The sequence below is a fragment of the Oryctolagus cuniculus genome, chromosome 12 (assembly GCF_051225735.1).
Source record: "Oryctolagus cuniculus isolate XC-2025 breed Fujian yellow rabbit chromosome 12, ASM5122573v1, whole genome shotgun sequence".
Taxonomy (NCBI): Eukaryota; Metazoa; Chordata; class Mammalia; order Lagomorpha; family Leporidae; genus Oryctolagus; species Oryctolagus cuniculus.
Genome location: NC_142878.1, coordinates 49,884,868 through 49,901,582, shown reverse-complemented (window position 1 = coordinate 49,901,582; position 16,715 = coordinate 49,884,868). Strand labels below are relative to the sequence as shown.

General features: G+C 38.8%; 1 long non-coding RNA gene across 3 annotated transcripts in view; it reads left to right on the top strand.

The window, feature by feature from the left end:
• The window catches only part of LOC103351184 (uncharacterized), a 430,373-nt gene that overhangs the window by 309,561 nt on the left and 104,097 nt on the right, over nt 1-16,715 (top strand). For 2 of the 3 annotated variants that reach the window (XR_016217448.1, XR_016217470.1), the window contains 2 exons: nt 4,283-4,417; nt 11,834-12,030. This is a non-coding gene — a long non-coding RNA (uncharacterized LOC103351184). Of the gene's footprint in view, nt 1-4,282; nt 4,418-11,833; nt 12,031-16,715 lie in introns of those variants that run through there. The other variant, XR_016217449.1, reaches the window with a different exon arrangement.

Sequence of the window (16,715 nt, the reverse complement as noted above, 5' to 3'; positions counted from 1 at the left end):
CAGTGCACTATGCCGATCTGAAGCCAGGAGCCAGGTGCTTCCTCCTGGTCTCCCATGTGGGTGCAGGGCCCAAGCACTTGGGCCATCCTCCACTGCTTTCCCGGGGCCACAGCAGAGAGCTGGACTGGAAGAGGAGCAACCTGGACAGAATCCAGCACCCGAACCGGAACTAGAACCTGGGGTACTGGCGCCGCAGGCTGAGGATTAGCCAAGTGAGCCGTGGCACCGGCCCACTTGTATGTTTATGCTTTTCTGTGTGTTTATCTCCATTTCATTTCTTTCCTTGGTACAATGTATAATATAAACTTTTATATTGATTAGCTCTAAATATAAACAACTTTTTTTCAAAAAGGAAACATGCTGGGTTCTGTACCTTTGTCCATCTTGATTCATTTAAAGCCATATTTTTAACTGCTTCTGTAGCCTTATGCTGTTGTACAGTTGAAAAAATTGAGACCTATTTTCTAATCTGAAAATTAGTAAATGGTAAATTAAATAGCTATTAACTTCCACTCTTGAATAAATTACAAGTCATCCTTTATAAAATCCTTTATAAAATATAGATAATGACTTTTCTAAACTACTCATGGCATTGCTATAGGAAATTACTTAATCAACTAGCTCAACACATATGGTACCTCATGTATGCTAGGCTATAGAGATAAGGAGAGGGAAGTAGGTTGTCCTATTGGAACATCTAGTTCTCTGGCCAGGGGACAGACAATAGAAAAATAACAAATAAAAAATAGATATCTTCTAGATGGTAGTAAGTACTAGAGAGAAAAATAATAGGAGGATGAGAAGAGGGCATGTTTAAGGAAGAGGGTCAATATACTTTCAAAGGGGTTGGTCATGCAAATCCCATTAAAGTGATATTCTGTGACCTGATGGGTATTACTGTGCAGTGTTATTTAGGAGGAGAGAATTCCAGAAGAGGGAAGAATAAGCCAATATCCCTGTTCCAGGGGTGTGGCTGGGGTGTTCAAGAAGGAGGATAGGGACCCAGTGCCTGGTATAGACTAAATGGAGGACAAATGGCAGGAAGTAAAATCAAAGAGGTGACATTAATAAGGGGAGAAGACACATTGGTCTTGAAGTCATTCTTAGGACTTTGTCTTCTACTCTGACTGATCTGGGAGCCATTGCAGAGTTTTGAGCAGAGGACTGATAAGATCTAGTTAATTTCTGAAATGATCATGCTGGCTTCTTTGTTAAAGGAAAAAAAAACATGGCACAAAGGTGAAAGAAGAGACCACTTAGAACAACTATGGCCATTAGGGAAGTGAACCAATGGAGGGAAGACCTTTCTCTCTGTCTCTCTCTCACTGTCTATAATTCTCTCACTGTCTAACTCTGCCTGGCAAACAAATTTTTTTAAAAATGGTGTTTTTCTTAAGTAGCCCAGATGGTGGTGAGAAGTAGTCAGGTTCTGGATATCTCTTTGAATGTTGTTAGATGTGTGGTCTAGGAAAAAGAGGAGAGGATGACATCAAGACAGGTAGAGTGATCAAATAGATGGATATAATTGTCTGCCATTTCTGCCTTCTTTGTTAATCCTCACAGCCAATCAGAATGGGATGTGTAGAAGTCTTTTCTAAAATGTCAACTTAAGTTACTTGGTTTCTTCTCTGGTTCAAAGTCCTCCTCAGTCATCAAAAAGTATGTATCTCAGTGTGCTAGTCCTTGAGCTGTAGAGTGGAAAAGTAGTTCACTGTTCAACTAAGTTTAAGAAATACTATTTTTCTCTCTCTTTGGGAGGTTTATCTTAAAGGTCTGAGAAGAGCTTTAAAAAATCCACCTGTTTGACATATTTTAGTTTAGTATATCCTTTCAACATTTGCTTTCTATTTATGCCCCCAAAGAACAAACTAATATGTTAAACTAGACCACTTTTATCTCCAGGCCCTCTTAGTTTCCTGTTAGCTCTTGCAACATTAATTTCTGCAAAATACACTTGTGCCATACCTTCCCTTCCTCAGAAGTTGCACAGAAATCCTCTTGTCTGTAGGAATAACTCTGGACTCCTCAACTCTGCATTCCACGTTGGTCATAGTCCAGCCTCAATGCCTTCCATAGGTGTACTCGAGGGCCTCCAACTCCTGTAGATGAGTTTTGACCTTTTCATAGGCGAATTCTGGTGAGCCTTCCCCCAGCCACTTCAGTTATTTCTATTCATCTACATTGCTCAGTACAAGAGATATTTTTTTCCACACATCTTCCTCTGACCACTGCAGGCTGTGACAATTCCTCTATTAAATTCTACATCACAGTAGGATTTAACATTAATTACCATGTGTTAATGATAAGGCTTAATGTTGTGTCCTTATATCTCAAAATATATTTCCTTTGAGCAATGGTTATCTCTTGGTGATCTTCATCTAACCCATGATGCCTGGCCTAGCAACTTGTATAAAATACATGGTTAGGTTAGAGATATCAGCTGATTAGTTATTAGTAATTTTGAAGAAAATGAGCTTGGGTACTTTATAAGAATTTGATAAAAGGATTTCTTTTTTTTCCAATTTTGTTATGCTGTGTGTTTGCCCTCATCCTGATTCATATCCTTCCACTCAGTATGCTGGTGGGATTTGCATTTATCTTCACAGAATCCTGGTAATATCATGAATGGAACAGACTCAGGTCACAGTGACTTAAGACAGTAAGAAATAAGAAAAATTGGAACAGAAAAGAATAAATTGCCGGTAAAACAGGCAATTGTGAATCGGTCTTTATGGGAAAGGCAGCCTGTAGTTGTGTGTATGGTAACTATGATGATTGGGAAATGTGAGTTTGCTTCCACCAGTCAGTGTGCATTTGAGGCTGAAATATTGCGATGAGGGGCCAACGCAATGAGTGATATTTGAGGTCACGATTACTATTCTATCATGGTAGTGCATTTGTGAATACCAACAGTTGTAGGTAATGACTTCCTAAGGAGGGACCTGTGGGTATTAGACAAGATACCCCATCCTGTGTTAATGGGGATCTGAATGCTGGACAGGGCCTCCAGGTGCATACTCCAGACCTCTAGCAGCAGTGAAGAATGGGAAAATGGCTAGACTCTGAGCTTATCACGTGGAGCAATTCATTTTCTAGCTTCTGGATCCACCTAAAGAAGTGTACCCCTTATACTTTTACCTTTTAAGGACTTAATTTTCTCCTTTGTAAACTTAATACCTACCTTGGGGTACTGTTAAAATCAAATGAAATAATGTATATAATATGCCTTCTTCAGCGATGAGCACATAGTAGATCCACAGAAATGTTTCTATCCATTCAGTATCTACCTACTGAGCACTAAAGTGCCTATTTTGGTCAGTATTACTCAGAAAGTAGAGGCACTGATTCTATGGCTAAAATTTATCAGTAACCACAAGGGCTGCACAGACCTGGGAGGTTGGACAGACAGATAAGAAGGCTAGGTATGTGTCAAGTCCTAAGTGATCACTATATTTGTTGGGACCAAGCAAATGAATATAAGCGAAAAGAATAGCTGGAAGCAATTAATTATAAATGATAACACATTTAATGCCTGCTAAGCAACAGGTACTACTTCAAGCACTTCAGTTTTCCCAGTAAATCTATAGGGTAAGTGTGTACTGTGCTATCCCACCTGGATATGACATTGAGATATTGGAAGGTTAGTTTGGACAGCTGGTATGCAATAGAGCTCAGATTCAGACCAGCATAGAGAATTATCTGATGGTATGGTTTTCGGGACACTGGAAGGGTTGACAAAAATGGATATTTAAAGACTGTAAATTCAGACTACTGGAGCTAGGATAGGTAAAGCACATCTTGCCTAAAGATAGAATGAATTCACAGACCAGTCCTTGGACTAAATCAGACTTGCTGCAGAAATCGCCCATAAATATTTTCAGAGATACCAATTCTTGAGCCTTATCCCTGGAAGCTATAACTCAGAAGGCATTGGTTGCCCCAGGAATCTGTGTTTAAAAGATGGCCAAGTTGATTCTGAGAGTCAGCTACACTTAGAACCACATGAGCCACATGGTCTTTCAAGTTAGCTTCCGGTCCCTTGCTCAGCTGCACCACCTTTATTCTCATCTTGCAGTTTAGAGAAGTGGGCTCTGTGGTCGAGGTTTGCTCAGATTTGAATGCTGATTTATTTTGGCCCTGGTTAATATCCAGGTCCAGAGCTTGCACACTGCATTCCTGCACTATCAGAGGAAGCATAGCCGTGGTAACTGAGGAGCTCCCAGGACGCAAGGCCACTGGATGACCACTGGATGGCAACCCTGTCCTTTCCTTTTTCTTGCAGGATTCCTGTTTGGAATGCACAGCTCTTGTTGGAGTACTCCTGCGGCCTCCTGCCAGTGTCTGCCCTTACAACAATGAAACAGTCAGTGGAGCCCACCCAGCCCCTTGACCAGCAGAGATGCGATTGCATACCGAGGTAGGCCCTGTGCGAATGTACAGAGGAGACACTTTTTATGGCGAAGGAACGTTTTTCATTGTATGAAAACTGCCTCCCTTGTTTCATTCTGGGCTATGTTTATGGGACACACTTCTAATGATGGAGAATGAGAATGTTTAGAGAAATCCAGGAGAGGTGAGAAAATAAAGATTTTTAACAGTGAAATCTATAATGTAGGTTAATAAGAAGGTAAAGTTTGTTTGTTTATACCTGAATTTAGGAACAAGTGTATTAAGTGAACAGGTTGTTTGTTTATTTATCTTTTATTTACTGCCCTCTGGTGGAAACATATTAGAAATTTAATTAAAAAAAAATCCCTGGATAAAGGGGAGGACAAACGTCCAGCAGTGTTTCTCAGAGACGGAGACCTGGAAAGTTAGGATAAGTCTCTTATTTGGAAAAGCACTTGGAGACAGGGTCATTTGCTGCGATCAGACCAATACTAGTAAGCAGAATCTGTCATTTAGTGTAAGTTTTTACACTATTCATATAATGAGGCTATCAAAAGGTTTGACTTTAGAAGTGTTGGAATATGCTTGTTGGGACTGTGTGTTCCTGCTCTCCAGGTTCATTCATTTTTTTAAAATATGAGTTTGGTGAACGTGTAGTATTTTAAAATTACTTTGTGCTCCTGACCCTTATTCCCCTCCTCCTCCCTGCCCTGTCTTCTCATATTTTACTACATTTTCAGCTTTCTTATAAAGTCTGAAATACTCTTTCCTGGGCAGCTTTGCTTTACTGGAAGATACTATGATCATGCCGGTCTTTGAGTGTGCTTGGCTGACAGGCTGTAGTTCTTATTAGAATCTTGTTAAAGCACTAGGACGAAGGCCAAACCTGATTCCTGGAATTGCACTTCAGGCTTGCCGTGGAGACATTCAGTTAAATCCTGGATTCAGAGGAAATCTCCGCTCTGGGGACCGCACAGTATATTAGTGGGAACACCGAGAGCTGGACAGCTCCCAAACCTGCTATCCATGTAGCATTTTATAGTATGCCATTTCTTGGGTTGACGTTTTCAATTCTAGAATAGCAACAAAGAGAATACCTAGCAACCAAGAAGAAGTACTTTCCCCCTCATATTTTCCCTTCCTTAAAAAATTAAATTTTCTTGACTTGCCTTTTCTCCTCTTTTTTTCTTTTTATTGTTTAACTGGTATGTAAGACTTGTGCATACAGGCCGTTATGAGGTACTGTGTGATGTTTGAATGCACATGTATAACTGTGTAATGACCAAATCAGGGTAAACATATCTGTCTCTTCAAATCTTTTTTTTAATGGTGAAAACATTCAAGGTCCTTTCTTCCAGCCTTATTCTCTATTTCTTTAATAACTAGAAGCTTACTATTTCATTAGACTACATGCATGCTGTAAAAATTGATCTTACTATTCCTTTCAAAATGTAGTCCACAACTCCCTTGCAATACTCATCACAATGAAATGATAACACAAATCATCCTATAGGAAGCATAGAGGAAAAAGAATCATTATTCACTTGTATGTCTTTCCTGCTGTGTATTATATGCCGGAAAAGTCTCTTTTCCACCTTTGTGAGGGTACTGATTGCCCTTGTATGAAGTTTTGAGATAGTCAAATGAATTATATATCTGTGGAGACTTGTGGATCTGCAACTTTATTTGTGGCTTTCATGTAACATTAGAAAAGCCAGAACATCTCTCTGGTCATAATGTGTGTCATCCAAATGCCCTTTATTTGAAGTCTCAGAAACTAGGCTATCAATTAAATAGAATGCTTTTTGAAGTCCTTGTGCTGTGTAAAGGGCGATGGAGGAGGCTTTGTATAAGATAATAACTAAGAATTAGTGAGCCCTTGCAATGAGCCATTTTTCCTCATTTAATCCTCACCACCATTCTGCAAGGTGAAGATGTTGAAAGAGGTTGTACCTTTTGTGATGATTCACAGAAGGCCTATAATACAGATGCCTGTCAATTTATGGAATTACATCCTGACAAACTCATGGTAAGTTGAAAATATCACAAATTGGAAATGCATTTAATATTCTTAACCTACTTAATGTCATAGCTTAGCAGCACAGCACACTGTAGAGGATGGATGTTTACTCCCGTGATACCATAGCTGACTGGGAATTTCTCAGTGTCATCGGAGTATGCGATACCATTCAACGCTAGTCTGGGAAAAGCTCAAAATTCAAAGTATAGTTTCTATCAAATCCCTACCTCTTTTATACCATTTTAAGTGAAAAAAAAAGCATATGTCAAACCATAATAAATTGGAGACTTTCTGTGCAATAGAGTGAATCTATGCTTTAGGGAAGGGTAGTCAGATGTGCATGGAATACCAGACTATAGTCCCCCACTCTGCAGTTCCCAACACTTTGAACAAAGAGTACACTGAATGGTGGAACTAATGTCAACACACATTCACCAGATTCAGTTATACCTAACCCACAGTGCAAGTGAGGATCTGACACCATGTGTCATCTTCCTTGAAGCAAGCCTTATGGGAAGCTGTGGTGCAGTATGTCTATAATTGGATCTGGAGTGAGTTTCATGATGTAAAAACATGAAGGAGGCTTTGAGTCCTCTCACCCAGCATGATACGAGTCTTACTGAACTCGAGTTCTCTCAGGTAATGCCAAAGCTTGTCCGTGTTACTTTGCTTTTAATTTCTGTTAAACTAATAAACCTCCTGCTATTCACATGATGTCTTTTCAAATGTGGTTTCGTGGAATTACTTAGAACTGTGTTAACTAAATGGCAATTTCATTTCAACTTCAACTCACCTCTTTGAGAGTCTGTCCAATTACTTTAGCTGGAGTTTGGGATGTCCCCTGATCCTCAGCTGCGAAGTTATGGAATCTCCAAGTCTGCTCCACTGATGGCTGACCATCACTGTGCTGGGGGACTTTGTTACTTTAGCTTCCATTGGACAACTGTAAACTGTACAGGAAACAATTTGTGGTACTCACCATGTACAAACAATGGTATTGTCCTGCTTTGTTTTCCCTCAGGTTAATATTACAAGGCAGTGGCCCCTTTAAGAAAGAACAGTTTGTATTCAGAGCAGGTTAATCCTGCTATGTTCTAGAAACCTGGCAGAATCATTAATAAGAGACCCAGTTGTGTATAGATTTAAATTAATCAGCAAGCACTGAGCAGTTAGAAACCTGAGGGGAGGGGAGAATCTTCCTCCTTGAAAAGAGAAAATCTACTCCCCTCTCATTGAGAAAATATACACGTGCAGGCATGCACACACACATACATTTATGAAGACAGACATATGGTGTGGCCATAATCTTTTCTCTCGTGGTTTCTGTCTAGCTGTGCAAAAGCAAAAGTTTAACTCTCTGAAAGATGAGCTGCACCCTCAGGAGAATGATCTCAGACAGTAAAGGATGGAGAGCCTGCAGTGGCTTGTGTTCACCTTTGCAAGGAGAGTAATTTGGACTTCTAGACCATAGGGAGCACATTTAAGGCTCCGGATCAAATTAGTGGAGAGCAGGGATGCAGAGTAGGGAAGAGAATGCATGGAGCAGGCTGCAGGGAAATTCACTTCTCCCATCACCGACACCATTGGCCATGGCTTTCCTAGGAGTGCAGACTGATGACAGCTAAGATTAATTCTGACTCAGGAGTTTTGTTTCTCCCTTTCGTTAACACAAATGGAAACCAGGAACAATGACCAACTGTGAAAGTCTGACACTTGATAAAGTTGTTTAACGCTCTCAATGTTTAAATTCTGTAAAAGCCATAAAAGATTCAAGATAAATTAGCAAGATGTTTATTTTGAACCAAGCCAATAGTTGAGAATTTTAGCTCAATTTAACTCTTTACATTGTTCTACATTGTTTAACCACAGTACTCCTTAATAGTAATACTTAATTGCTAATATTTACTTTTTATGCTTTACTTTCAAGGTATGATATTTTAAAGGCATGTGGTAGTCTCTTTGACTTTTTTGTATAGTAACGGGGAAAACTTCTATATAAGTCACAGTGGGTAGAATGTTGAAGACCTGTGTGCTTAAGCTCACCTTTGCCCCTTACAATGAGGTTTACTTCAGAACAAAATCTACCACCAGAGCCTCAGTTTCTCAGGAATATACTTGGCATTTCTGCTTTATCTGGGCCACAAGGCCATTGTAATCATCAAATGAAATAAAATCAATCTAGAAGTGCTAGGGAAATTAGAACTTAGGATAAAAATGTGGCTTTATATTTTGCAAAACAAAGGTATAATTTTCTTAGATTTGTAGCTCTGTCACCACCTCTGTGGTCTTGGAAGTTGCTTCATTCCTCAGGGCCTTGGTTGCTCTATCTGTTAAATAAAAAGGGCACGTCAGCCAGTCAGTGAGCTCTGGCTCTTCAGCATTAGCTCTGCTGGCTGTGATGGTTAGGCAGGGCTCTAGTGCACCCCTGGTTTGGAGCTACTGTGGGAAGACATTAGCACTCTTGGTTTACCTGCAAGTTATCTGATCTAACTTGTTTCTTGAATGAACTTTCTGTTGTTTTTAAGATTCTACAGCTAAACAGAAAATTATATTTGGTAGCCATTGGATTGGAAAATTGTTTAGTGTTAGAATATCAACGAGCAGAGTGGTGGAAAAAATACAGAGCTGTTATTTAGGTCAGTCTCACTATTGTACTAAAGGTGGGTGACTATCAGGAAGTTGTGTATGCATTAGCATGCTCTCATCACCATAGGCTTGCTGTCGATGTCATTTTATTAACAGAAATGTGGCTTTCATTAAGGGGTGCTTCCTTCCCTAGGTGGTGGTGACAACACTCATTCTCTCTCTTCCTTCCTTCGCTCTCTATGAGGCCAATCTTCCCTTTAAATTAGAAAAGCATCTCCTTGTCTCTTTTGAAGATAGTGACATTCCTTTTGTTTGCACAGTTTGAGAAAAACTAATTGAGAATGAAAGATTTCACAAACAGGGGTGGAAATTTGGAGAAGTGGTTTAAGCCACTGCTTAAGGCACCTGCATCCCATTGGTGGTACCTGGTTTGAGTCCCAGCTGCTCTGGTTATAATCCAGCTTCCTACTAATATGCACCCTGCAAAAGCAGCAGATGAGGACTTGGGTGCTTGGGTCCTTGCCATCCACATGTGAGACCCAAACGAAGTTCTAGGCTCCATTGGACAGGCCTAATCCTGGATGTTGCTAGCATTTGAGAAATGAGCCAGTAGATAGACGATCTCTGTCCTTTTATCTTTCAAATAAAGTGAAAATGACTAAAAATGTAAACGAAGATTTCCCAAATATGTGAAAAGACTTAAGTAGGGCCTGGTAATAGGATAGGTGAAAATATGATAAAAGGAATATTTATAAAAGGAATATTATGTCCTATGTCCTATGTGATCAATCTCACACAAATATTCTTGGCTAACTATATTTTTACTATGTACAATGCTTAAATATTAATCATAAATTTTTAAAACTCAAGGGGATGAAAATTTTAACTAATTTGGTTTGAGCTTTATACACTCTATGTGTGTATCAAATTATCACATTCTGATCCATAAGTATACACAACTAAAATAATAAGAATAATTTAAAAATGTACTTGAATAAAAAAGAGCTGGGTTGAGATAAAGGCCTCAGTTTTCCAGGGGCTGACAATGAACAGAAAGTGGTTCTGTGTGTACACACACATACATAGACCTGCATGTATGTGTATATACATGACTTTATATATAAATATAAAATATATATACAGCTTGGGTTAAAACAATGACAAAGCAATCAGGAGTTGAAATACATGTGTATATAAAAAGAGCAGGTAAAAGCACATAAACTTAAAAATTAAATATAAACATTATTACTCATTTTAGCCATATATCCTCCCAAACATGGATAGCACCATGGACACTTTCAGGTCGATCACAGTTAATTTATTGAGGTGGAATTTACTGTTAGGGTCCCTCACTAACTAGATGACTTAATTCTGGCTGAAACATTTCTTGAGTTTTCTGAAGGTCCTTCAAGAGACTTCTGACTTTTCTAGAGTTCTTTTTCTCTCTTAAGAGGGCACTTAACTGTGTGTATTAAACCTTGTGGTTCATCCCACAGATTTATACTTCTGTATCATACTGGCTGCTCCTAGTCTACAAAGATTCTGCAGACTGTTCTGTGTTGAAAATGACAAGCTTGATATTAATGTTGTTGGGAAATGGTTTAAATAGTGTGCTAATCTGAACCACAATGATCCTAAATGCTATAAACATTCAAAATATATTTCATGTTTATTTTCATATTCCATGTCATGTAGTCCTGTTGTACTGTTTTGGAGAAATTTAATACAGGATTTATATAAAAGGATGTTAAGCTTTTGGGTTAAAATAATGGAAGAATAGTTAGGAATCGAAATTTTCTTGTTTATTAATATCATGTTCTTATCTCTTTCCTCCAGTTCAACACAACCCATAAGGCTGACATCGTAGTTATTTTAAATTGCTTCTTTGTGGCTCTTGCTGTAAGGCTTGCAATATCTATTAAAAATCTTAATAAGGGGGATTATAAGCCTTCTTGGCAAAGATAAACAATATAAATGTTTTGATTAGAATGGGGAAACTGAAATGGAATTTGAATTTGGGATAACAGCAGCTAGCAGTGTAGAGATTTTTTTTTTCTCTAAAAGGCAAAATCCACCATTTCAATGTGGAGTCTAGAAGTCTGGCTGTAGACTGCTTTTTAAAAAGTGGGTGCCTTTATATATTGATTATTTTGCATGGAGGAAGTTATTGACATATCCATTTTTTACATGAAAACATTTTACACTGAAATTTTGTTTCTTCACTTGATCTTAGCCAAAAGGCTGAGAAGCGATTGAAATTTTGTTTCTTGACACTATATTTTGAGAATTAATGCATTTGGAGAACCTGCAAAGTTAATTAATGTTCAGTAACTTTATTTTCCTGTTGATACTGTTTTAAGATATAATTTTCAGCTACATGGTATGAAAAACAGGGTAGACCAAAAGAAAAATTCTAATGGAAACAAAGTTTAGCTCCAATGTGTGTGACATACCTATACTCACATGTATATAATATGAATACATGAATACTTAATCATATTTACATGCTGTTTTATGACCTATTATTATTTTATGCGTTCTTCACATGCCAATAAATAGTACTATGGCATTTTTGCCTTGAGGTAGTAGATACTCAACAAATAAAGTGGGTGTGCAGTGGCTGGATATTTATTCAGTGGCCTATCTGATTAGGCATAGTTGTCCTTTAAAAAAGGTAGAGCTTTGTGACCACTGTGACCTCTATTACTGTAGAATGCAGGTTTTAAAAACTGATACTTGGGGCCAGCGCTGTGGCACAGCAGATTATGCCTCTGCCTGCAATGCCTGCATCCCATATGGGCACAGGTTTGAGTCCCAGTTGCTCCACTTCTGTTCCAGCTCCCTGCTGATGTGCCTGGGAAAGCAGAGGAAGATGACTGAAGTCCTTGGGCCTCTGCACCCACATGGGAGACCTGGAAGATGTTTCTGGCTCCTGGCTTTAGCCTGGCCCAGCCCCGTGGTTGTAGCCATTTGGAGAGTGAACCAGCAGATGCAAGATCGATTCTCCCTCTCTCCCTCCCTCTCTCCCCTCTCCCCCTACCTTCCTCTCTCTCCCCTCTCCCCTCTCTCTCTTTGTCTTTCAAATAAATAAATATATAAATCTTTAAAAAACAACCTGATTTAAATCTTCATACATACATATATAATCACTGTTATAAATAAAACTAGTCTGTATATATACATTTTATAAATAATATAAAACTTAGCAAACCTAAATACATGATATATATTTGATATAGAATATGCATATTTAATAACAATTTACATTTATCAGTAATTAAAATGTGTTTCATTGATAGAAATAAAACTCAGGATATATGGGAGTATGAGTGTATCATGCAAGATTCTTTCAAATCTCTTTGCAGTTGTATTTATTTGAGTTAGAAAGAAAGCCCCCACTGCTTGTTGTTCCCCAAATGCCCACAACAACTGGAACTACAAGGGCTGAAGCCAAGAGTCAAAGACTCAGTCCAGGTCCCCCATGTGGGAGGCAGAAACCCAATTTCTTGAGCCATCACTGCTTCCTTCCAGGATCATTAGCAGGAAGCTAGAACCAGGCAAGGAATGATACACAATCATGCTAAATACCCACTCCCAATATCCTCCCAAATCTGTGCAGTATCCTACAGCATTCTTCCACATTGATGACTATTTGGGAGTGTATTTTCTTCTATATATATGTATCTGGTAGTTTGATAGTTTCAATACTTTCTGAAGACCCTAGATAGAATGCTAATGGTGTGTGTGGCAATAAGTCAATAGATAAATCAAGCGAATGTGCATACCTATCTTATTCTTGCCCCTAATTAAGTATTATAGAAGTGATAAAAGACAAATTAAGGAACTTGTTAGGTGACTTCTTTATGATAATCAATGCTTCCTATACTCAGGGCTCAGCTTCAGTTGTAAGTATTGACCTCAAAACAGAAGGTTTTGCTCACTCATCTCCTTTCTCTGTGACTTCATAATTTGGCTCCTGACTCATCAGCCTTATAAAGTTTGCTTTAAATTACATGAATCTATGCAGAGTTTATAAAATATGCACTTTTTGAGGAAATGATCCAACATGGGAAGTGGAATACACAGCAGATTCACCAAATGACAAATGCCCTAAACAGCACTCTGGCCTCAGAATCAGCCCTTAAGGCATTCGGATCCGGATAAAAAGCCCATGAGAGTATCTTAGGCATGGAAAGCCAAGACAGCATGGCAAAAAATGACCTAAATGAAATATCTCTGTGAGTGAGATCTTGGAGGAAAGAAGGGGCCATCAAAGAAGGAGATACCTTTCTCTGAAGGGAGGAGAGAACTTCCATTTTGATTATGGCCTTGTCTAAATAAAGTCATAGTTTGTGGACTCAAGAGGCTTCCATAGCCTTGGCAGCTCATGACAAGAGCCTCGGGTGATTACTGACGTCATAAATAATAGTGTCAATTGTTAAATCAACAACGGGAATCATTGTGCACATGCTCCCCATGTAGGACCTCTGTCCTTAATGTATTGTACTATGAGAATTAACAGTAAAACTAATCTTAAAACAGTACTTTATACTTTTTGTGTCTCTGTGTGTGTGTACAAATTGTTGAAATCTTTACTCAGTATAGATTTGATCTTCTGTATATAAGGATAATTAAAAATGAATTTTAATGAAGAATGGGGTGGGAGAGGGAGTAGGAGATGGGATGGTTTGTTGGTGGGAGGGTTGTTATGGGGGAAGAACTGCTATAATCCAAAAGTTGTGCTTTTGAAATTTATATTAAATAAAAGTTTTCTATTAAATATGTACTTTTCTCTATTTTCTTAAATGACCTTCCTAATCCTCTTTCTTTTTGGCAAGCTCTTAATTATGTTTCATTGGTCAGCTCAAATATTATCACCTGTACAAAATCTTCTTGAGAGCTCTCTAGGTAAAATTAATGATTCCTTCTCCTGTACTTCCAATTCTCCTGTCCTTCCAATTCTGTGTCTGCTGTGTCTCCCCATGTAAAATTGACCTTGTTATCTATAGCATTGAACACAATTCCTGACAAATAGTAAACACTTAGTAGAACCCAGTGTATGACCAGGCCCCCATAGAGAACTTTCATTCTTGAAGAAAAATTTTACAGTCATGAAATTTGTAGAGAACAAATTTAACTTCAGAAGGCATTAGCAGTAATATAAATGTTATTAAGGAGTTGGGGAAAGGGGGTGGCATTTTGGTGCAGCAAGTTAAGACACTACCTGTTGATGCCACCATTCAGTGTGGGCACCGGTTCAAGTCCTGGCTGCTCCAGTTCAGATTCAGCTCCCTGCTAATGTGCCTTGGAAATCAGCAGATGGACCTCATACTTGGACCCCTTACCCACTTGGGATACCTGGATGGAGCTCCAAGCTTCAGCTTTGCCCAGCCCTTGTCATTGAGGCTATTTGGGAAGTGAGTTAGCAGATGGAAGATTTTTCTCCCTCCCTCTCTCCCTGTATTTCTGTCTTTCAAATAAAGAAAGGGAAAGAGCTGTGTAAACTGAGCCAGCAGGATGATGCAAAGCTGTGAGCTTATTTTCCTCCCCAATTTTTTTGAAGATGAAGACTGGTGACTTATGTTAAACACCAAATCACTAAGATTACTTGATGGAAAATCTTTTGGCTTTTTTTTTTTCTTATTTCTTTTGGTAAGCCTTTCTTTTCTTTTCTTTTTTTTTTTTTTATTTTTGACAGGCAGAGTGGACAGTGAGAGAGAGAGAGAGACAGAGAGAAAGGTCTTCCTTTGCCGTTGGTTCACCCTCCAGTGGCTGCTGCAGTTGGCGGGCTGCGGCCAGCGCACCATGCTGGTCCGAAGCTGGGAGCCAGGTGCTTCTCCTGGTCTCCCATGTGGGTGCAGGGCCCAAGCACTTGGGGCATCTTCCACTGCACTCCCGGGCCACAGCAGAGAGCTGGACTGGAAGAGGGGCAACCGGGACAGAATCTGGTGCCCCGACCAGGACTAGAACCCGGTGTGCCAGTGCTGCAAGGCAGAGGATTAGCCTATTGAGCCATGGCGCCAGCCTGGTAAAGCCTTTCTTAATACTAGAAGCAGTGTGGGGTACATCAGAATCTTTATGTATATACAATGGTATTGATGTTGGTAGATATGTATGTAAGTTGTACATTTTAAAATCTTAAACTACTTACAAATGGACAATCTGATAATTATCCCCACGTGTGCAGAGCACTCCAAGACCTTGCTCTCCTGACTTTCCAGCTCTACTTTTTAGCTTACTAATGATAATCTTTGCATTTAGACCAACTTAAACCTGTTACTGACGATGAATCTACTTTGTCTTGATCTACTCTTAGATTGTTAAGTACAGATGTGGCAGAGATCAGGGTATTGAATTTGGTGGAATTAGGAAAAAGCTGTCACTGGTTAAACAAATAGGAAATTTGCTTATATAGGTATAGGAAAATCCTTCAATCACTTTGAACTTGGTTGTAGTATGTATGTACAGAACTGGAGATGATACTTAAACCATATCAATCACTTAGGTTCCATTTAGTTCTACATATTTGATACACTTACCTTGATTATTTATTCTTAGGGTCTGATAATTACTACTGGTGAGATAATTTGAACTTTCAGCTGTTTTGTAAATATATGAACATGAGCCCATCTCATTCTTTATATATTGTCTGTATCTACTTGCAGTTTCAAAATTGAGTATTTCCAACAGACTCACATACTTTTTTGACCCACAAAGCAAAAATATTTACACAGTTACCCCTTTTGGAAAACATTTGTTGACCCCTGATAACATCTTATTTTGTGTTGTTCCTTTAGTCTACAACGGAAACTATATGTGATAAAGTAAAATTAATCCAAAAATCAAAATATTTGACCCACATAATGCTTAATATCATGAATGTTTTGGATGATTAGGCTTTTTTATTTCTGTCCAGATGCTGGTGAACAAATAGCTCTAGGGTACTGTAAGACTGGGTATGAGACCTAAAGATCCAATAGTAATTCCTTATCTTTAATAGTAAACTTAGAAAGCATCTTTCTCCTCTGGTATACAAGAGCCATTAGTTTACAACATGCTTTAATTTCTTAAAATTTTATTTATTGGAGACACAGAGAGAGATACACACAGTGAGAGAATTCCTATCTTGTGGGTTACTTCCCAGATACCCACAAATGAGACAGAAGCCAGGAATGGGGAAGTCAACCCAGGTCTCCCACAGGAGTGCCAGGAACTCAAACACTTGAGCTTTTACTGCTGCCTCCCTTGATCTCCATTAGCAGAAGGCAGGAGTTGGATGCAGATCTGGGTATGAAACCCAGGCACCTTCCATTTGGCACAAAGGTGATTTAACTGCTAGGTCAAAACTTGCCCTGGTTTACAACATTCTCGACTCCTGCTGTGTTCCCAATTTCTTTGGCCTTAAATGCGTGGATGATGTCACAACTAGACAAACTAAACTTGGAGTTGCTTTTGTATGATTAGAAATTAGATTGGATATATCAATTGTGCTTGTTAACCCAATTAAAATTGTATAAAGAATACAGGAAATTCAATAAAAAAATCTAATGCTGGGAAATTAGCTGATACTTATACCCCCAATAATGATATCAGTCAACAAAATTATAAATCTGTAGTCATACAACAGATACCTTCTATGAGTTATCTCTTTTGGCAGGAGCATTATGGAGCTATTTAAGAACTTCACTCAGAGATATAATTTGTGAAAGTGTGGTATTTA